The following is a 21,794-nucleotide window of genomic DNA, read 5'->3' on the forward strand; positions in this document are numbered from 1 at the left end:
ATGACAAGCTGACAAGCGCTCGCTGGAAAAAGAATCCACCTCTGCTCCACACACTCCATGCATCCCATTCCCCAGCCCCAGGCCAAGTTGCCAAGAGAGATGTTGGAGAGCCTCCTGGCAGGTCTGTAGCATCTGCTGTGGGGAGAAGAATGCAAACCCAGCAGGAGTCTGAAACACCGGAGAATATAGGAACTCCTAAGAAACAGATACCTCCCCCTCAAGTTTCTTATCAAGCCACCAGGATCAGGGGAAAATGGCATTTTCTTCATAACCATGCGAGTGCCAATATGTGCAGGCACTAGGGATATCATGTGACCAGCACAGTCAAAGCCCCTCATCCTGATGGTACAGAACAGGGCCTGGGAGCAGAGACACTGCTTTAGCGATCATCATTAGCACTGGCCAAAGAATCACCAACTCGCTGGTTGTAGGACCCTGGGCTGAAAACCCTTCCAGTTTCTATCTTCCCGTTTGAAAGGTGAGAGTGATGATAATTATATCTACACCTCATGAATCTTATGTGAGGACTGAAGAGACAATCCAAGTAAAACACAGCCCAGCACAGGAATGCAATACAGTGCGGCTACTGGGGAAGAGTCTGGCAGTTCCTCAAAAGGTTAAACTCAGAAATCCCTATGACCCAGAATTCCACTCCTAGGTATATACAACCCCAAGAAAACTGGAAGCAGGTGCTCAAGTAAAAACTTGGACATGACCGTTCACAGCAGCACTATACACAATAGCCGGAAGGTAGAAACAACCCCAATGTCCATAGCAGATGAATGGATAAAGAAAATGTGGTCCATCCAAACAATGTAACGTCATTCAGAAATAAAAAGGCATGAAGTACTGACACGCTACAACATGGCTGAACCTTTCACTTAAAGACGTTATGCTTTAAGCGAAAGAAGACGGACACAAAAGACCACAGACTGCGCGACCCCAGTTGTATGAAAGGCCCAAAATGAGGGGCTCCACGGAAGCAGAAAGCAGATGAGAGGCAGCCACGATGTGCAGGGAGCAGGAAATGGGGAGTGGCTGCTAACAGGTACGGGGTTTCTCTGGGGGCGATGAAAATGCTCTGGAATTAGACAGTGGAGTCAGCTGCATGAACTTGTGAGTACGCTAAAAATTACTAAATCGTATGCTCTAAACGGGTGAATTTTGGGACTTCCCTTGTGGTCCAGTGGGTAAGACTCCACACTCCCAATGCAGGGGGGCCAGGTTCGATCCCTGGTCAGGGCACTAGATCCCGCATGCCTGCCACAACTAGGAGTCCACGTGCTGCAACTAAGACCCGGAGCAGCCAAAATAAGCAAGTAAGTAAATAAATATCTTTTAAAGAGTGAATTTTATGGTATATGAATTATCTCAAAAATTGCATGAGAAAAAATAAACCTGAGCACAGCGTGTGGCCTAAAATACTTAATAAATGCTGGCTATTTTTATATTTTTTATATCCAAAGCGTCCCCCTGGCCCCCCAGATACTGGCAGTAGGAGTTCAACAGGAGGTAAAAGATAAAGACAGACACTCAAGACTCCACCTCCCTTTTTTTAGCCATACCCAGCTCCTGAGAAAGGGCTGGGAAAGGCACAACCAGGCCAATGTGTCCACTGCCCTTTGGAGGGCAGCAACACAAATTAAAGCCCAAACCCTCTGCCTGCTATTTACACACATAGACTATCTCCGGGTAAGCCCTAGGGGTCCTCTTAGCATGCTTTTTATTCAACATTTCCAAACTGGGAGGCCCTGTCACACCACCTCATTTTGAAAAGCTGTGCACTCTGTGACTCACAGAGGGAAGGTCACTTGCCAGAGGTCACAGAGCATGGGGGGTGAGCCTCTTTTCTTGGCTTCTGCAGGGTCCTCAGGCCCCCAGGGGAAGCACTGGCTTTTCCCTGTGAACAGAAAGAAGGGCTTCGGGCAAGGGGTATGGAGTCGGCTGAAGGAAAGAAGCGAGACTGGCGTTGATGAAACATGGGGGGGCTTCCCTGGTGGCGCAGTGGTTAAGAATCCGCCTGCCAGCACAGGGGACACGGGTTCGAGCCCTGGTCCGGGAAGATCCCACGTGCCACGGAGCAACTAAGCCCGTGCGCCACAACTACTGAGCCCACATGCCACAACTACTGAAGCCCGCACGCCTAGAGCCCGTGCTCCACAACAAAGAAAAGCCACAGCAGTGAGAAGCCTGCGCGCCGCAAAGAAGAGTAGCCCCCGTACCCTGCGATTAGAGAAAGCCCACACGCAGCAATGAAGACCCAACACAGCCATAAATAAATAGATAAATTTTTTAAAAAAGATATACTAATGTCTATAGGCAGGAAAAAACATTAAAAAAAGAAAAGAAAGCAAGCAACAGGGGAGTGGGTGCTGGCAGGGGACCAAGAGTTAGAGGGACATGACTCAGAAGGACCATGGGGTGTGTGGAATGAAATGCTGCCTGGGAAAGCAGAAGCAAAGAGAATAGAGGTCTGTTTTCTCAGCAAACACCAGCGGCACCCAGCCATCCCCCAGGCATGCGAGCACACTTGGCCTCTCTCTGCACACAGGACGGAGAGGTCTGTGCTGGGGGACGACCCCATGTGTACCCCGGCCAGGTGACTCCCCCACATGGCCGCTGGGCCTGCAGTTCCCTGACCTGTAAAATCAGGAGGTTAGACCCCAAGGTCGTGTCTCCTCCGTTTCTGTCTGGCTTTGATCGTACATCACCCTCCTCATTTCTGGCTGCAGGGCTTTGGGGCGACTTCACATTATCAGCTACACCTACCTGCCCTTTCCTCAAAAGGGGCAGTGGGAGACCTGCGACTGGCACAAGTCCCTCAGAACCTGGCCCGAAATCAGCATCGTTATTCGCTCAACAACCATCTACTCGGGGAGCCTGCCAACATCCACCTCACTTGGCCAAGACTTCCATATACGGATCACCCCAAAGGGGACCCATCTCAGGTGGGCAGGTCGTCCTAAAAGGTGGGAAGGCTGGGCCAGTAGAGGGCACAGGGCAAGAAACAAGTGCTCTAGCAGCCTGGGAAGTGGGTAACGTTCCACAAGAGCAGTTACCAAGGCAAATCCATAGTGACAGAAGGCAGACAGGGGTTGCCCAGGGCAGAGGGGATGGAAGGATTGTGGGGAGTGACAGCTACAGGGTTTCTTTTGGGGATGATGAAAGCATTCTAAAATTGATTGTGATGACAGTTGCACATCTCTGGGAGTATACTAAAACCATCAAATTGTACACTTTAAGTAGGTCAATTGTATATGGTATGTGAAGAATTATCTCAATAAAGCTGTTTAAAAAAAAACATTTACAAAGGCCTATGTAAGGCAGTGGGGAAGCAGAGATAAATAAGAAACTGCTCCTACCTTCATGGGTTCACAGTCCACAGGAAATGTAAACTAATGTGTCCTTCTCCCAAAGCCAAGAAAAGCCAAGTCTAAGCTAAGAAAGCCAAGTCTAGGGAAGCGGGGGGGAGGGTTGGGGGGGCAGGGATTCACTACGTAAGTTTTCAAGTGACTCTGTGCTCTGCGCCCCCCCCCCAGCCAGATTTGGGAAACTTCAGTCAAAGAGACAGGGACAAAAGTTTCCAAGGACAATGAGCTGGTCCCCTGGTTTGTAGCAAGCGAGCTAGAACATACTAGACAGCATCCAGAGGGAAGCCCAAGGCAGCAGCTCAGGTCTGCTGGGGCCGGGAGTGGGGCAAAGGGCTAACAGGGCAGACTTGGCGTCCACAGCTGGGTGACAACGAGAACCTCCAGATGTCCAGTGCGCAACGCTAGGGTCGTCAGGGGACAGGAAGATACCTGCCACCCTGCACTGCCATCCAAGCAAGCAAACAAACAGGGAACAACCAACCTGTGAGAAGGAGGGTGGCCTGGGGTGGAGAGGACTCGCTGGCACGGGCACAGCTAAAGTGAAGACAGAGGCAGGAGCCCGTCCACCAGTGCCGCGCGGCTTGGCTGCCGCCCTCCTTCAACTCATCAGCGCCTGGAACCCCGTCCACAGGCCTGGAGAGCCACACACCAGGACACCCCGCTCTCTCAGGTAACCCCACAGGCATGGAAGGGCGCCCCAGAGGTGCTGCTGCTCCCACTATTTCTCAGACTGTCTAAAAATGGCAACAGCAGACCCAGCCATGCCAGTGAGTCCAGAAACACCCACCACAGCCTCTGTCCCCATGGGAGAGGCTCACAAGCAGACAGAGGTTTTGTAGGGCAGCATTCCTCCCTCTCTTGCCTCATCTTTTCTGGGGCGGGGCGGGGCCTCTGACAGGACCGAAGGCACCCTCTTCCTGGGAGCCCCCCAAAAACCTGACGTACGAACTGTGGCAACCCCAAAGGCGGCTGGCACAGGAAGTGGGCTCTAGAAACTCTTAATGGTATGTAGTTCTGCTGCTGTTTTCTGGCTGGGCAGCTGGGGTTTTACTTTAAGGGGCAGCGGGAAAAGGAGAAGCAGGTAACTCTTGTCAACACTGAGGACCCAAAAGATGGGACTGAGTTCTGTTTCAGGCAGGCCACGTGGGAAGAAGCACCAGACCTGTGCAGAAGTCACCACCTGAGAGCACCCGCTGAGCCTCTTCCCTTCCGATTAAACTGAGCCATGCCCTGCAAACCCAATAAACCAGAGGCTACGCTTCCGGCTGATCTCTGGGAAGAGACTGCTGGTGGCCTAGGCATTCTCCTCAGCCCAAAGCCCTTCTGAAAATGGTCACTGGAAATTTCTGCTTCAAGATAGGGTAGATGTAAATGTTCCCTATGCCTCCCACTAAGTACAAATAAAACCCTGGACACTGTATATAAGACAAACCTAAGAAGACTCGAAAAGATGGAGAGTAGAAGGCAGAGGGGCTGGGAACCTCGAGACCCAAGGAACGATACAGAGGTGTACGCCCTGGATTTCTTTCTGCCTCACTGTCCCAGACTGGAGTCTGGAGGAGGGGCAACTTGGAAGTGCCAACGGGCGCAGACCAAAAACACAGAAGCCCCAGTAAAGGCCCTATCTGGCTGAAGAACCGGGGAAGAACAACTTGGCAAGACAGAGAACTCTTAGACAATAACTGTCCTACTCCAGCCGGACACCAAAGAACAGAGAGCCACACCCTCACCCCCACCAGCAGAAGCCAGACTTCCCTTTGCCGGCCAAGAGGCGCCCCAGCACCCCTACCAGGGAGGTGTCAGGCAGTCAGGCAGGGAGCTGGGACTTTCAGCCCCACCCAGCAGTAACAGGTCTCCTCCCTCTCCCTCCTGGTACAACGTCAGAGGAGGACACCTGGGGAGCTGAACCCCACACCCTGCGTCAGTAACAAGGGATCTCCTGCCTCAAGTATCAATGGAGCCCAAGTGAGGAGCCAGATTTCTACCTCCACCTAAAAGTACAAGGCAGCAGCCCTGCTTCCCCTGCTGCAGCAGTGTTAGAAAAAGCCGACTGAAAGAGAAGGAAGGGTCAAACACAACCTGGATTCACCTAATGTGACATAAAAATGTCCAGATTTCAATTGAAAAATCACCATGATACCAAGAACCAGGAAGGTTGCAAACTGAATGAACGAAGACAGATGCCAACACCGAGGTGACAGGCATGTCACAGTTATCTGATGAAGATTTAAAACAGCCATGCTAAATGGTTCAACAAGAAATTATGAACATGCTTGGAATAAACAAAAAACACAGATAGCCTGAGCAAAGAAACAGAAGCTATAAGAGCCATACGGAAATTCTGAAACTGAAAAATACAATAACTGAAATTAAAAGTTCAATGGATGGGCTCAACAGCAGAATGATGGGAACCATGGAATGAATCAGTGAGCTGGAATACAAAAGCACAGAAATTACCCAATCAAGTAACAGAGAGAAAACAGACTGAAAAAAATAAATAAGAGAAGAACGGAGTCTCAGGGACCTGTGGGACTATAACAAAAGATCTAACATTTGTGTCATCAGAGTCCTGGAAGGAAAGAAGGGTAGGGTACAAATATACTCAGAGAGAGAATAACTGAAAACTTCCCAAACTTGGCAAGAATGGTAACCTATAAATTCAAGAAGCTGAGTGAACTCCAAAGGATAAATCCAAAAAAATCCACGCCGAGACACATTAAAACAAATTTCTGAAAACTAAAGCCCAAGAAAAAATCTTGAAAGTAACCAGAGAAAAACAACAGGTTTTGGATAGGAGAAACCAAATATAATGATTTGGGCTTAACCACAAAGGCCAGAGGGAAGTAGCACAATACTTTTCAGGTCTTAACCACAAAGGCCAGAGGGAAGTAGCACAGTACTTTACAGGTGCTAAAAGAAAACAACTGTCAACCCAGAATCCTGTAACCGATAAAAATAACTTTCAGGAACAAAAGGGAAATCAAGACATTCTCAGATGAAGGAAAACTAAGAGAAATAGTTAGCAGACCTACATTTACAAAATGGTTACAGGAAGTTCTCTAAACAGAAAGGAAATGATAAAAGAAGGAAACCTGGATCATCATAAAGGAAGCAGGAAACACAGTAAGCAAAACTACCTGTAACCAGGCTTTCCTTGAGTTTTCTAGATTATGCTTGATGAACAAAGCAAAAATTATAACACTATCTAATGTGGTTCTGAATCATGTAGAGGAAATATTTAAGACACTTACATAGGGAATGGTAAAGGGAGGTAAAGGGAGGTACTCCCTTTACTTGAACTGGTAAAATGACACCACCAACAGAGCGTGTAAGTTATGTATATACAATGAAACTCCTAGAGCAGCCACTAAAAAAAAATCTACACTGAAAAAATCACCATAGATAAATCTTGAAATTTATCGTAAAAAAAAAAAAGAAATTCTAAAAAAACCCCAAAAGATCAAGCAGGAAGAGAAATAAAAATCAAAGAGGGGTTTCCCTGGTGGCACAGTGGTTAAGAATCCGCCTGCCAATGCAGGGGACACGGGTTCGAGCCCTGGTCCAGGAAGATACCACAGAGCAACTAAGCCCATGCGCCACTACTACTGAGCCTGCGCGCGAGAACCCATAAGCCACAACTACTGAGCCCATGTGCCACAACTACTGAAGCCCATGTGCCTAGAGCCCATGCTCTGCAACAAGAGAAGTCACCGCAGTGAGAAGCCCGCACACCACAACGAAGAGTAGCACCCACTTGCCCCAACTAGAGAAAGCCCTCGTGTAGCAATGAAGACCCAATGCAGCCAAAAATAAATAAATAAATTTATTTAAAAAAAAAAAAGATAACGAAGGACTATTACAAACAATTCTACAAACTTTAACTTGACAACTTAGATGAAACGGACCAACTTCTCAAAAAACATAGACAATCTGAATGACCCTATAACTATTAAAGAAACTAAGTATGTAATTTAAAAATTCCCCAAAAAAGAAATCTCCAGGCTCAGAGGGTTTCATTGGAGAATTCTACCAAATGTCTAAAGAAGAATTAACACCAATTCTACACAGTCTTTTCTAGAAAAAGAAAAAGTAAGAAACACTTCCCAATTCATTTTATGGACAGTATTAACTAGATATCACAATCAGACACGATACCAAAAAAGGGGACAAAAAAGAACAACTATGGACCAATATCCCCCATGAATACAGATGCAAAAATCAACAAAGAATTAGCAAATAGAAGTCCGCAATATATTTAAAGCATTATACACCATGACCAAGTGGGGTTTATTCCAGGGATGCAAGGCTGGTTTACTATTTAAAAATCAGTCAGTGTTATCCACCATAATAACAGGCTGAAGAAGAAAAATTCTGTGGTCACATCAATTAATGCAGAAAAAGCATTTGACAAAATTCAACACCCATTCATTTAAAAAACAAGAACAACAACAAAACCCCTCAGAAAAGTAGAAATAGAAAGGAACTTCCTCAACTGACAAAGAGCATCTACTAAAAACCTAGAGCTGACATTACACATCATGGTGAAAGACTAAATGCTTCCCCTCTAAGATCAGAAACTAGGCAATGTTGTCCATTCTTAGAACTCTTATTCAACATAGTGCTAGAATATCTAGCCAGTGCAATAAGGCAAGTAAAGGAAATAAAAGACACAGATTGGGAAGAAGAAATAAAGTATTTACAGATGACACAACTGTCTGTGTAGAAAATCACAAGGAATCTATTTTAAAAAAAGAACTCCTAGAACTAGTGAGTTCAACAGGTTATAGTATATAAGATCGGTATATGAAAATCAACTGTATTTCTATGTATTAGTAATGAATATGTGGACACCAAAATAAAATGCCACTTGCAATTGTTAAAAAAAATGAAATACTTAGGTGTAAATCTAACAAAACATGTACAGGAACTGCATGCTGAAACCCACACAATGCTGCTGAAAAATCAAAGAAAACATAAATAAATGGGAGAGACATATTGTGTTCATAGACTGGAAGATTCTAAATTGTCAATAGTCCCCAAACTGATATATAAGCTTAATTCAATTACTAACAAAAGCTCACGAAGACTTTTTTGCAGATATAGACAAGATTATTCTAAAATTTATATGGAAAGGCAAAGGAACTATTTTTAATTAAAAAGAAGACAGAGGGAGGAATCCATCTACCTGATTATAAGATTTATTATATATCCACAGTAATCAAAGCTGTGGTATTAATGGAAAGTTAGACACATAGATTAATGGAACAGACTGGAAAACCCAGAAACAGACCCACACAAATGTGCCCAATTTAACTTTGAACAAAGGTGCTAAAAGGGACTTCCCTGGTGGTCCAGCGGTTAAGACTCCACACTCCCAATGCAGGGGGCCCAGGTTCAATCCCTGGTCAGGGAACTAGATCCTGCATGCCACAACTAAGACCTGGTGCAACCAAATAAAAAAATAAATATATATTTTTTAAAAGATACTCCATGCGTCCACTGCAGGGGCACAGGTTTGATCCCTGGTTGAGGAACTGAGATCCCACGTGCTGCACGGCGAGGCACCCCCCACAAAAAAAAACGAAGGTGCTAAAAATTTCAAGGGAGGAGTGACAGTCTTTCAACAAATGGTACTGTAGCAACTGGACATCCATAGGCAAAAAATAAATAAAGCTCAATCCTACACAAAAATTAACTCAAAATGGAGCACACACTTAAATTGGCAATTTGGACCACATTAAAATTTAAAATATTTGTTTTACAAAAGGCCCTACTTGGAGGGTGAAAAAATAAGAGTGGGATAAAATATTTGCAAACCACATATCTAACAAAGGATTAGTATCTAGAATATATAAAGACCTCTCAAAACTCAATAATAAAAAAAACCAAACAACCCAGTTAGAACATGGGCAAAAGACATGAAAAGATATTTCACAGAAGATATACATACGGCAAATAAATACATGAAAAGATGTTCAACATCATTAGCTATTAGGGAAATGCAAATTAAAACCACATGAGAGGGACTTCCCTGGTGGTGCAGTGGTTAAGAATCCGCCTGCCAATGCAGGGGACACGGGTTCAAGCCCTGGTCCAGGAAAATCCCACATGCCGCAGAGCAACTAAGCCCGTGCACCACAACTACTGAGCCTGCGCTCTAGAGTTCACGAGCCACAACTACTGAAGCCCACGCGCCTAGAGCCCGTGCTCTGCCTGCGCACCTCAACGAAGAGCAGCCCCCGCTCACCACAACTAGAGAAGGCCCACACACAGCAACAAAGACCCAACGCAGCCAAAAATAAATAAATAAATTTATTTTTTAAAAAAAATGAGATACTACTACACACCTATCAGAATGACTAAAATTAAAAATGGTGACAACGGGGCTTCCCTGGTGGCGCAGGGGTTGAGAGTCCGTCTGCCGATGCAGGGGACACGGGTTCACGCCCCGGTCCGAGAAGATCCCACATGCCGCGGAGCGGCTGGGCCCATGAGCCATGGCTGCTGAGCCTGCACATCCAGAGCCTGCGCTCCGCAACGGGAGAGGCCACAACAGTGAGAGGCCTGCGTACCGCAAAAAAAAAAAAAAAAAAAAAAATGGTGACAACACCAAATGCTGACAAGGATGTGAAGAAACTCGTATGTTGTTGGAGGGAATATAAAATGGTACAGCCACTCTGAAAAACAGTTTAGCAGGTTCTTTAAACACTAAACATGCGACTACAACATAATCCAGGAACCGCATTCCTGGGCATTTATTACAGAGAAATAAAAGCTTACACTCACACAAAAACTGTACATGAGTGGCTACTGCATTTTTATCTGTAAAGGCCAAAAAAAACCCTGGAAGCAATGCAGATGTCCTTCAGCGAATGAGTGGTTAAGCCGTGTACACCATGGAATACTAGTAAGCAATAAAAAGGAGACAACTGGTGATGCACACAACCTAGATGAATCTCCAGAGAATCAGGATGAGTGAAAAAAGTCAATCCTTGAAAGGTTACATGATGTATGATTCCACGGATATAACATTCTTGAAATGTGGAATTTCTAGAAATGGAGAACAGATTTGCGGCTGCCAGGAGTTAAGGAGGCAACAAGGGTAGGAGGTGCAGGACGTGTGGTTGTGAGGGACCCTGCGGGGGTGCAAGCATCCTGCATCTTGACTGCAGGGATGTTGAGATCCTGCTGACTGTGACATTGTGCTGTAATTTTACAAGATGTTACCACTGGGGAAAACTGGGGAAAGAGTACACAGGATCTCTCTGGATTGTATCTTACAACTGCATGCAAAACTACAATTATCTCAAAATAAAAAGTTTAATTTAAAAACAGTCTACAGGGCTTCCCTGGTGGCGCAGGGGTTAAGAATCCGCCTGCCAATCAATGCAGGGAACACAGGTTCGAGCCCTGGTCGGGGAAGATCCCACATGTCGCGGAGCAACTAAGCCCGTGCGCCACAACTACTGAGCCTGTGCTCTAGAGCCCACGAGCCACAACTACTGAAGCCCATGCACCACAACTACTGAAGCCCGTGTGCCTACAGCCCGTGCTCTGCAACAAGAGAAGCCATTGCAATGAGAAGCCCATGTACCACAACGAAGATCCAATGCAGCCAAAAATAAATAAATAAAACAACTAAATTTTTAAAATATATATTTTTTTAAAAATCTACAAACAACAAATGCTGGAGAGGATGTGGAGAAAAGGGAACCCTCTTGCACTGTTGGTGGGAATGTAAATTGATACAGCCACTATGGAGAACAGTATGGAGGTTCCTTAAAAAACTAAAAATAGAATTACCATATGACCCAGCAATCCCACTACAGGGCATATATCCAGAGAAAATCGTAATTCAAAAAGACACATGCACCCCAATGTTCACTGCAGCACTATTTACAGTAGCCAGGTCATGGAAGCAACCTAAATGCCCATCGACAGACGAATGGATAAAGAAGATGTGGTACATGTATACAGTGGAATATTAGCCATAAAAAGGAATGAAATTGGGTCACTCGTAGAGACGTGGATGGACCTAGAGACTGTCATACAGAGTGAAGTAAGTCTGAAAGAGAGAAACAAATATCGTATATTAACACATATATGGGGAATCTAGAAAAATGGTACAGATGAACCGTTTTGCAAGGCAGAAATTGAGACACAGATGCAGAGAACAAATGTATGGATACCAAGGGAGGAAAGTGTGTGCGGGGGGAATGAACTGGAGACTGGGATTGACATATATATGCTAATATGTATAAAACAGATAACTAATAAGAACCTGCTGTATAAAAAATAAATATAATAAAATTCAAACAAACAAAAAAAACCTGTTACTTCAGAATACTCCCTGCACCCACATATGAGCGTTTACCCCTGGAAGGGGACCCATCGCAGCCCCAGAGCACAGAGGCTCCAGCCACAAAAGCCTCTGCAGTCCAGAGGGGTCATGCCCAGGCAAGGCGGCCCTGCATGGCCCTCAGCTGTGCTGCATGAGCTCCACTGGCCTTTCCACCAGCTTCTCCTGAGGCCACAGGCACACATGCATACACCTTCTCTGAGGCCTGTGGACTTGACCATGGCGAGATTCTTCAGCCCCTTTCCCCCTCGCCACCCTCCTCAGGCAGATCTGCGTTGCATCAAGGACAGTCTGATGTCTCGACTCAGGCCAAGTGGGCGGGCTGCAGGCAGGTGAAGGAGCAAACACCCTGGCTGGCTTTACACAGCGTGGTCAAGCTGCCACACGGATGCCTCCCAGACACATCCAGGCCTCTGCACACAGCTGCCCGATCACAACCAGCTCCAAGGCGTCCAGAACATTACATGCTCGGCTCTCAGTTTCACCGTGCCCATCTGAGGCTCAAAGAGAGCAGACATCGGTGACAGATTTCTGCCAGGCGGTGAAGCTCACTTTTCTGTCCCCTCAGATTCACCCGCCCTCAGAGTGCACAGGGCATTGAGAAAGGCAGTCAGACACGCCACACAGTATGGCAACATAGAGGGAGCACCCAAAACTATCCCTGCAGAAATGTGGGTACCACCTTCCGACCCCCTGCTAACACCCCATCATCCTAAAGGCGCTCTACGGACTGGGGCGCCTCACTTCCAAAGCTGACCCCCCGACACAAACACCTCTACTCCACAGACTAGGGTAATTCCCTGGCCCCTGTGCAGGTCCCCTCAAAATCCCATGCCCAGGGGACTTCCCTGGTAGTCCAGTGGATAAGACTCCGCTCTCCCAATGCAGGGGGCATGGGTTCAGTCCCTGGTCAGGGAACTAGATCCCACATGCATGCCACAACTAAGAGTTCACATGCCACAATAAGGAGCTGCTGAGCCGCAACTAAGGAGCCCATGTGCCGCAACCAAGGAGCCAGCGAACCACAACTAAGGAGCCCGCCTGCCGCAACTAAGACCCAATGCAACCTAAATAAATAAATAAATATTAAATTAAAAAAGAAAAAATCCCACGCCTGGGTCTTCCCTGGTGGTCCAGTGGTTAAGAATCCGCCTTCCAATGCAGGGGACATGGGTCTGACCCCTGGTCAGGGAACTAAGATCCCACATGCTGCGGGACAGCTAAGCCCGTGCACTCTAGAGCCCACGTGCCACAACTAGAGAGCCTCAGCACTGCAACTACTGAGCCCACGCAGCACAACTAAAGAGAATCCCCGCATGCTGCAACGAAGATCCTGCCTGCCACAACTAAGACCCGATGCAGCCAAATAATTAATAAATAAATAAATATATATATATTTTTAAAACGCACGCCCCCTTCAAGTACAGTAACCAACCCAAAGCCAGATGCTTACTGAGAACTTCCTGGGGCTCCTCCTGCTGAGCTGCTCTTACACTTACACCTCCCCGCGGAAAGAAAACCACCTCAGGCCTCTGGGCTTTGCACAGCAGTTCTCTGCGTGGAGGGCTCTTCACCACATCCTGCTGGCAACGGTCTGCTCGCCCCTAAGACCCATGTCCCAGCCCCGCGCCATCTCCATCCCTCCCGTTTCCACACCTTCGCCCAGCGAGGTGCCCAGTGCAAAGCAGGGCCGAGTGATCGGGATGAGTCAGTGGACACACTGATGCGTCACCCAACTGCTCCCTACTTGTTCTCCGGGTGCTGCTGTGACGGCTCCCGGCCAAGGCTGGGTGAGCCCGGGCCACACCTCTGCCTTCCACACTCAGAGCCCGGTCACCGGGAGGAACCGGTCCGCCCCCGACACTAAGGGACAAACCAGCACGCTGAGGAGCACGCAGACAGGCTGACCTCCAACCGTCTTTCTCCCTTTCCTGAATCCAATCCCCAACCAACACTGTGTGCGCCACGCTGGCCTCGACAAAAGGCAGAAACACCACAGGGAAGCCAGCACTCTCGGGGAGCAGCCACGCGGCCACACGTGGCAAGAACCATGGTATTTCCATGCTCCTGCCCCCAGGAATCCCACCAGCCAGAAATGGAGTCTAAAGAAATAACACAGAGCAACAAACAGCTCCACTCACGACGTGGGAGCAACTTGCTGTCCAACAAGTCAATGGCTAAATGAATGCTGATCTATCAACTCTCTAAAATATTACACAGCAATCAGTTATAATTAATTAATTATAGATAACTATGAGGAAGTCAAGAAACCCTCTAGAGTATGAACCCACAGGACTCCCATCAAGTCAGTGCTCCCCACCCAGAGCTGGGGGCTTCTCTCTGCCTCCTGGGTGACCAGAGCCCTCTGGAAGTGTTCAGCAGAATTTCCCCACAAGCTGCTCTGAAGCTGCAATCACTCAAGGTATCAGAGATAAAAACATGAAACACATATAGTCCCCAAGGGGCATTCAGTCTAGTGAAGGGGACCAGGGATGTCTCCTTCAGGGAACCAAGGCAGGATGTGAAAATGTGGCCTATGATTTAAAAATACAGCAGGACTGAGTAAGATTGGGAGTCAACAAGAAAACAGCTATTGTGTTCACTGTTGGGATCATGAACAACTCTTGGGGGTTTTTGTTTGTTTACTTAACATCATTTTTTGTAAACTAATGCTACTATATAGCACTTACCAGATTTTTTGTTTTAATTAATTAATTTAGTTATTTTTGGCTGCGTTGGGTCTTCGTTGCTGTGCGCGGGCTTTCTCTAGTTGCAGCGAGCGGGGGCTACTCTTTGTTGCAGTGCACGGTCTTCTCACAGTGGTAGCGTCTCTTGTTGCAGAGCACCGGCTCTAGGGTGCGCGGGCTTCAGTAAGTTGTGGCTCGCGGGCTCTAGAGCACAGGCTCAATAGTTGTGGTGCACGGGCTCAGTTGCTCAGCAGCATGTGGGATCTTCCCGGACCAGGGCTCAAACCCATGTCTCCTGCATTGGCAGGCAGATTCTTAACCGCTGCACCACCAGGGAAGCCCCTAGATATTATTTTTTAAAAGGAAGGGAAGATGTTTGACTGCCCATGCATGCACGCCTTCTGATACAGCCTTGATCATTCCCAGCAGAAGATGAGGTTAGGGAACCCCTGTACTGCACTCTCCACCAACATGACCTAACAGTTCTGGGTAGTCAGTGTAAAGACCCCGGCCTGGGAGCCAGGAGGCCCAAGTTCAAGTCCTGGTTCCTTGACTTCATCATTGTGTAGCCCAGAACAAGACGCTACGGCTGTGAATCTCAGTTTCAACATCTACAATAAAAGGAAAATATATATATCCTTGCCATTAAAAAATTTTTAAATGACATCAGACACAAACACACACTGAGTCACTAAACAATCAATGCCTGAGAGTCAGGGACATAAATCCCAGCATCTACTCAGGCCCATGCACACAGCTGGTGTGTAGAGGCCAGCAGTGCTCAGGGGAATGAACCCCAAGTGTGAAGGGTAAGACTGTAGAGTATTCAAGGCCAGTCCAGATGGACCCCAGGACTCCTGACTCTGAGGGGAGGGGCAAAGCATGCAAACCCCACACAGGCTCCCGCACACAAGCCTGAACATATAACCTCCAAGCACAATGACCATCCCCATGAAAGTTCTTCAAGAAGAACAATCTCCAAGCAGCCTTGAAGAAGGATCCATACCTATGGGGGCCAGTATCCCAGCTTCGGGGAGATTCCTGGGGCAAAGATTTCTCTGGGCCCGATGTGGGGGGTTGAGGAGCTGCACTCAAACATGAGGTGAGGGCAAATGGCCCTTTGGTAGAAGATTCACTGAAAGATCTATGGGCAAAAGGTGTGTAAATTGCAGCTAATATATCTTCTGTGGTTTTGAGGTTGGTTCCTTGACCTTCTTTTCCACAAGAGTTTCTGTGGAAACGCTTCCACACTCATAGCAAACAGGATGTATAATATTTTCTGCATTTCAATTCCAAAAGGAGAAACGATGCCTGGGTAGCAGCCGTCTGGCCATCTTTACAAGCTTGTAAATCATGGGAGATTCCAAGGTTGCCTGTCTCTTCCGGGATGTGTAGATGTTAAGTCAGTAAAAGGAAACGTGAGCAAATGTCCAAGTCAGTCTGAGGCCTTGCCCCCGCCAAAACCTCGCTGTGTCCTGGCCACCCAAAGACCACTTCATCCAAGCACACCGCAGAGGGAGGCCTGTCAGCGGAGCTTGTGCCCACCTGCCTGACCCACACCTGGGTTAGCACACACCTCTACAGGCCAGTAGGGCCAAGACCCCAGGAATGTGGGGCTTCTCTTTTAGGACAAACCCGTCAGGGCCAACCAGCGTCAGCCATCACTGCAGATCCCTCAAGAGGCCACACCAGGCTTCTCCTCCCAATGCCACGTGGACCAAACTGTGTTGGAACTCGTCTCTAAGCCTCGCCCAAGGTGTCCCAATCAAGCCCTGGGGAATACTGTCCTATTGCTTTACAGACATTCAGTTCTAGACCCAAACTACATTCCTCCACGTGGGCACCACCTGCCGGCACGAGCGCCCAGGGCCTGTCATCTGCCTCTGAAAGTCAGGAGAGGACCGTCAGCCGCTGCGAAGATACGCACGATCATGGGGCAGCCACCGTATGCAACTCAATGCCATCAGGGCCTAGGGCGAAGCCCAGCTTCCAAGAAAGGAAAGCATCAGGTATGTGGCCCTGAAGAAACACGTTCCCTCTGAGTGAGCACGTGGGAAGTCTGCTTGAAATGCCCATCGGTTTGCTCTGTTAGTCACAGCTGTCCCCACTGTCACCACAGCCAACGCTCACGGCTTACGAGGCGGGTCACTGCTCCAGGCACTTCACGTCATGTACCCTGTGCCACTCTTCCATTTCACATACAAGGAAACCACAGTGTCTAAGCAGGTGTGAGTCAAGGCCACCTGGCCCCATATCTTGCCTTTAACCTCTCGACACCGCCCATCAGTGAGCCACTCCCAAAAGTAAAGGCTGGTACCATCCCAGCAGCATGCACGTTCCCAAGTGGGTGACTCTCCTTGGGGGTCTAGTCCTGACCAGCACCTCACTCAGGGCCTCCCCTAGACATCCCTGCAGCTGAGGCCTGGGGCCTGTGTGTAGTGCCAATGCATGGTCCCCGTAAGGAGTTCACTAGAGGATGAACCTCCACAAACCACCCTTCATGAAGCCGCCCACCCAGCTTGGCCAGGCACTACAGGCTGTGAAGGCATTTGGGGAGTGGACAGAGACCATGGGGCTCTTCTCCAGAAGGAGGAGTCTTTCCTACCTGTGGATGAAAGACGTAAGTGTGAGCACAGGCTCCCACCTCCACCCAGAGAAAGTAGAGCCTCAAATGTAGAGTAACCCTGTACATTTATCATCCAAACTGGGATACTTTGGGGAATGAGTAGGGAGCCTACTAATTACACAAGGACATGTGGCCCAGAAGAAAGAAACTTACAAGAAATGCAGTTTACCCATCTTTGCTGTCAAATGTCAGGATGCCAAGACAACAAAGCCACTGAGAATACCCACAACGAGACAAAGGCACAAAAACTGGAGCTAAGGGTAAGGAACTCAGCACCAGGGAGCACAGAGGAGGGATCTGGGAGAGACCTCCGTGAGGAGCGAGCAAAGGCAACCTCAGAAATGGAGGTCAGGGGACATGCGACAGGGAGGCCGGCTGGCATGTGCGGAGGCCCACACTTCCCTCCAGAGGCCGCCAAGCCTCACACACTGCCTCATGCCGCCCACCCGGCAGCATGTTATGGCGCGGGGTTCCAAGGGGAGAGGGCACACCCCCAAAATACCATAAGGCCCAGTGTCTTTGGGGGCCCCCTCCTCCAGAGCTCTAAACCTCGAGATAAAGTCCCACCCTTCAGCCAAATCAGAAGTAGCACTGGGTGGAGACAAAGACAATAAATACTTGGTGAAACAATGAACCGAACTCCAAATAAAGTTATCTGATGGCCAGTTGCTTTCAGCACAGAACACGTCCACGCTGCTGCCATGCAGCTGCCACGCACTTGACCACGGCTGAGCCCCAAGCTGTGCATGCACAGACACGCACACGTGGGTGTGAGAGGGCGAGGCCAACACCATGCCCGTCCAGCATGCTCCTGGGGGCCTGGGGTAACCAGGACAGAGCGCAGGATGGAGGTAGAATCTGAGGTGTTAGCTACTCATGGGTAGCAGATGTCAAACCAAAAATGACAAAAAGACAGGAAACAAAGATGTCAAATAAAGGTTTGGCAAAATGTGAATTACAGGGACTTCCCTGGTGGTGCAGTGGTTAAGAATCCACCTGCCGGGACTTCCCTGGTGGCGCAGTGTATAAGACTCCACACTCCCAGTGCAGGGGGCCCAGGGTTTGATCCCTGGTCAGGGAACTAGATCCCACGTGCATGCCTCAACTAAGAGTTTGCATGCCACAACTAAGGAGCCTGCCTGCTGCAGCTAAGAGCCGGAGCAACCAAATAAATAAATAAAATATTAAAAAAAAGAAAAATCCACCTGCCAATGCAGGGGACACGGGTTCAAGCCCTGGTCCGGGAAGATCCCACATGCCACGGAGCAACGAAGCCCGTACGCCACAACTACTGAGCCTGCACTCTAGAGCCTGCGAGCCACACCTACTGAGCCCGCGCACCTAGAGCCCGTGCTCCACAGCAAGAGAAGCTGCTGCAATGAGAAGCCTGCGCACTGCAACAAAGAGTAGCCCCTGCTCACCACAACTAGAGAAAGCCCACAGGCAGCAACGAAAACCCAACGCAACCAAAAATAAATAAATTTTTAAAAAAAATATGAATTATAAGCACAAACCAAAAACGGGGGGGGGGTGCGGGTAATAACTGTTTTGGTGTATTTTTGTAATAACTTACTTTTTTGAGATATAATTCACATACCATACAACTCACCCATTTAAAAGTGTACAAGTCAATGGTTTGTAGTGCATCCACCACCATAATCAAATCTATCCCAAAAAGAAGCCCTGTATACTTTAGCTATCATTCCCCACACACTCCCCGCTCCAGTCCCCAGCAACCACTAATCTGCTTTATGTCTCTACAGATTTGCCTAGTCTGGACGCTTCACATGAATGGAATCAGATAACACATGGTCTTTTGTGTCTGGCTTCTCCCACTGAGCGGATGTTTTCGAGGGTCATCCATGCTGTAGTTGTTGGTTGTACCACACTCCTTTTCATGGCCAAGTAATATTCCATTGTGTGGATGGACCACATCTGTTTATTGATGACAGTGGGGTTGTTTCCCCCTTTTGGTGGCTGTGAACATTCATATCCAAGTTTGGTGACTGTTGTTAAAACTCCTTTAGGAGAGACCAAAGAGGTAAACACCACATGTCATGTGAAGTCTGAACAATCAGCTCTTCAAAAGCTGCAAAGGGAAAAGGGTTGAATGGGGTGCTGCAAGGGAGTCCTGAGAGGCTCCCTGAAAGCAGACTGGGGGGCAGCAGCCCCAAGTGCTCAGATCAAGCTCAAGCTGGAAGCCTCCACGTGCCGGCCACACACGGGCTGGACAGGGCGGGGCAACCAGTGCACAAGAAGGGAGGGGCACAGAAATATTTTCTTTAACAGAGGCCATACGATATAGTCACAGCAGAAACTGTGGTATAACTAAAAGGTCTAAGTCTATGGGGATATCTTCTCATCTAACATTAAAGATGCTGAAATTCTGGGACTTCCCTGAGTGTCCAGTGGTTAAGACTCCACGCTTCCAGTGCTTCCACTGCAGGGGGTGCGGGTTCAATCCCTGGTTGGGGAACTAAGATCCCACATGTCGTGAGGTGCAGCCAAAAATTTTTTTTAAAGAAAGACAACTAAATTCCTGCCAGCTACCAAATCCAAGGGGCAGGACCCGGCTAAGGAGCACTTTAACCCCAAAGAGAAGAGGTAATTTTCCTCCTCCAAGGAAAATCCTGAGGGTTGATCCAAGCTTCTTCCCCCAAAATAGAATTTAAAAATCCCTATTGTGTCACCTGAGACCTCTGGGGGCCTCCGAGACTCTCATGAATCCCCTTCCCGCCAACATGCTTCAAGGGCACAGGACTCAACTGACCGTCACTCCAAGAGCGAGGAATCCTAATCTCCCTCTCCACCCTGACTTCCCACCCAAGCCCCAACGCTGTGCCTCCAAGGTCTCGGAATGTGTCAAGCAGCACTAGGGGAAAAGAGTGAGGTCACCTTGCCTTCTGGCTGCCGAGCAAACCAGGGGCAGAGCCCGAGGAGGACTGCCTGCCCTGCTCCGCAGTCCTCAGCCACCTCTCACGCCACACATCACGGTGGCACCAGCCCCAGCACTGCAGGCTCCATCCTAAAACCTCCGGTCATCTCCACCCCTCCCTCCTGAGAGCTGCAGAGCCTAGTGGGGAGATGTGACAGCAAAACAACTTCGCCAAGCCTCAGAATAAACATTCCCTGTGTGTCACGTCGAGTCCCCACCACATGCCGTGTGCCTTACCCACACTTTATTTATTCCACGGACAGCCCTTGGCAGCAGGAGGCAAGGGTGGCTGCTTATGCCTCCCGCTCCATCCTCTACCCACTCCAGCACTCTGAGCACCGCCTGGGGCTCTGCCCGTCCTGACAGACGTCCTCACTGCCGCTCCCATGGGGCATTCGGGGCCTTCAAGCAAATGGCCCAGCTTGAGCCAGACCAGTGGTCCTCAAAGGGATGGCCCTTTTAAGGGCGCCCTGAGACCCTTTTAAGGGGTCCATGAGCCAAAACTATTTTTACAAAAATACTAAGTCATCATTTGCCCTTTTTGCACTCATTCTTTCACTAGCATATAGGCTTTTCCAGAGGCTACACGACAGGATATCACAACAGATCATGTGCAAAAGATATGAGAATCCAACTGTCTTCCATTAAGATAGATGGTACAGAGATCTGCAAAGGTAAAATGATGCGACTCTTCTAAACAAAACTTTTTTTGTTTTGGAAAAGTTATTTTTCAGAATATACCTGTTATTTATGTGAACATGTAACAAGTTTATTTTATTTTTTAATGAATTAATAAAATTTTTTAAATGTCTCGTTTTAATTTCTCATACAGTTAAATACCATTGGATGTAACCGACATAAACAAAAGCCCTTTGAAGACCTCAGTAATCAAAAGCATAAAGGGGCCCAAAAACAACAACTCTGGGAACCACTGACCTAGCCAGCCGCCCCACCCCCAGCCCAGCCCGTCCTCAGATCAGCCCTCCTGGTTCTCGGGGGCCCTGCTCACACGCTGGCTCTGTCAGCCCAAACACACAAGCCTTCAGGTCTGTCTCCAGGTCTCCACACAGAGTCCTTTCTCCTCAACAGCACTATCTTAACGGGTCGCATCTCATACCAGACTTGCTCCCAGCAGCTGCCTTAAGGTCCATCTGGAACTGGAAGACTCCTGCACACATCTGGGCAGGGAGACCTTCCTCTCGAGAGGCGAGCCTCTGCATGGAGAGGAAGTCTGCAGAGGGGGCTGGGCCCAACAACGGGGCAACACCTACTGTGGTCCCCTCCCCTGGATCCCAGCATCTGGGAGGCTGACACAGCAGAAACACAGCACCTCGAACATTCAGCAGGAAGGCTGCACCTATGCTGTACACACACGCCACTGAAGTTCTTCCGTATATATCAAATATTTCATTCTATTAACAAATTTTAATGCAAGGGTTAGAGTCAATCAGTGGTTTTCAAACAGTGCTTCAGGGCCACTGCAGACCATGGGGTGGGGCAGGCGGCTGGGGAACCATCCCTTCCCCCCTCCGGGGACTTCACATGGGTAAGTTCCGCGTTCCATTTCAAGGGGCTCCATGCTCCATGGCTAAAGAAATAAAGTTTGAAAACTGGTAATAAGAGTAGTAAACAGGGGCTTCCCTGGTGGCGCAGTGGTTGAGAGTCCGCCTGCTGATGCAGGGGATGCGGGTTCGTGCCCTGGTCTGGGAAGATCCCACATGCCGCGGAGTGACCGGGCCCGTGAGCCATGGCCGCTGGGCCTGCGCGTCCGGAGCCTGTGCTCTGCAGCGGGAGAGGCCACGACAGCGAGAGGCCC

At 48.5% G+C, this 21,794-nt stretch overlaps 1 protein-coding gene across 15 annotated transcripts in view; it reads right to left on the minus strand.

Moving 5' to 3' along the window:
• MPRIP (myosin phosphatase Rho interacting protein) overlaps positions 1-21,794 on the minus strand; it is a 129,542-nt gene that overhangs the window by 95,596 nt on the left and 12,152 nt on the right. For 2 of the 15 annotated variants that reach the window (XM_049702123.1, XM_033422651.2), the window contains exon 1: positions 3,853-3,949. The exons of the other annotated variants lie outside the window; for them this stretch is intronic. The gene's annotated coding sequence lies outside the window, so the exon portion shown is untranslated. Of the gene's footprint in view, positions 1-3,852; positions 3,950-21,794 lie in introns of those variants that run through there. 15 annotated transcript variants of the gene reach the window in all.

The sequence above is a fragment of the Orcinus orca genome, chromosome 19 (assembly GCF_937001465.1).
Source record: "Orcinus orca chromosome 19, mOrcOrc1.1, whole genome shotgun sequence".
NCBI lineage: Eukaryota > Metazoa > Chordata > Mammalia > Artiodactyla > Delphinidae > Orcinus > Orcinus orca.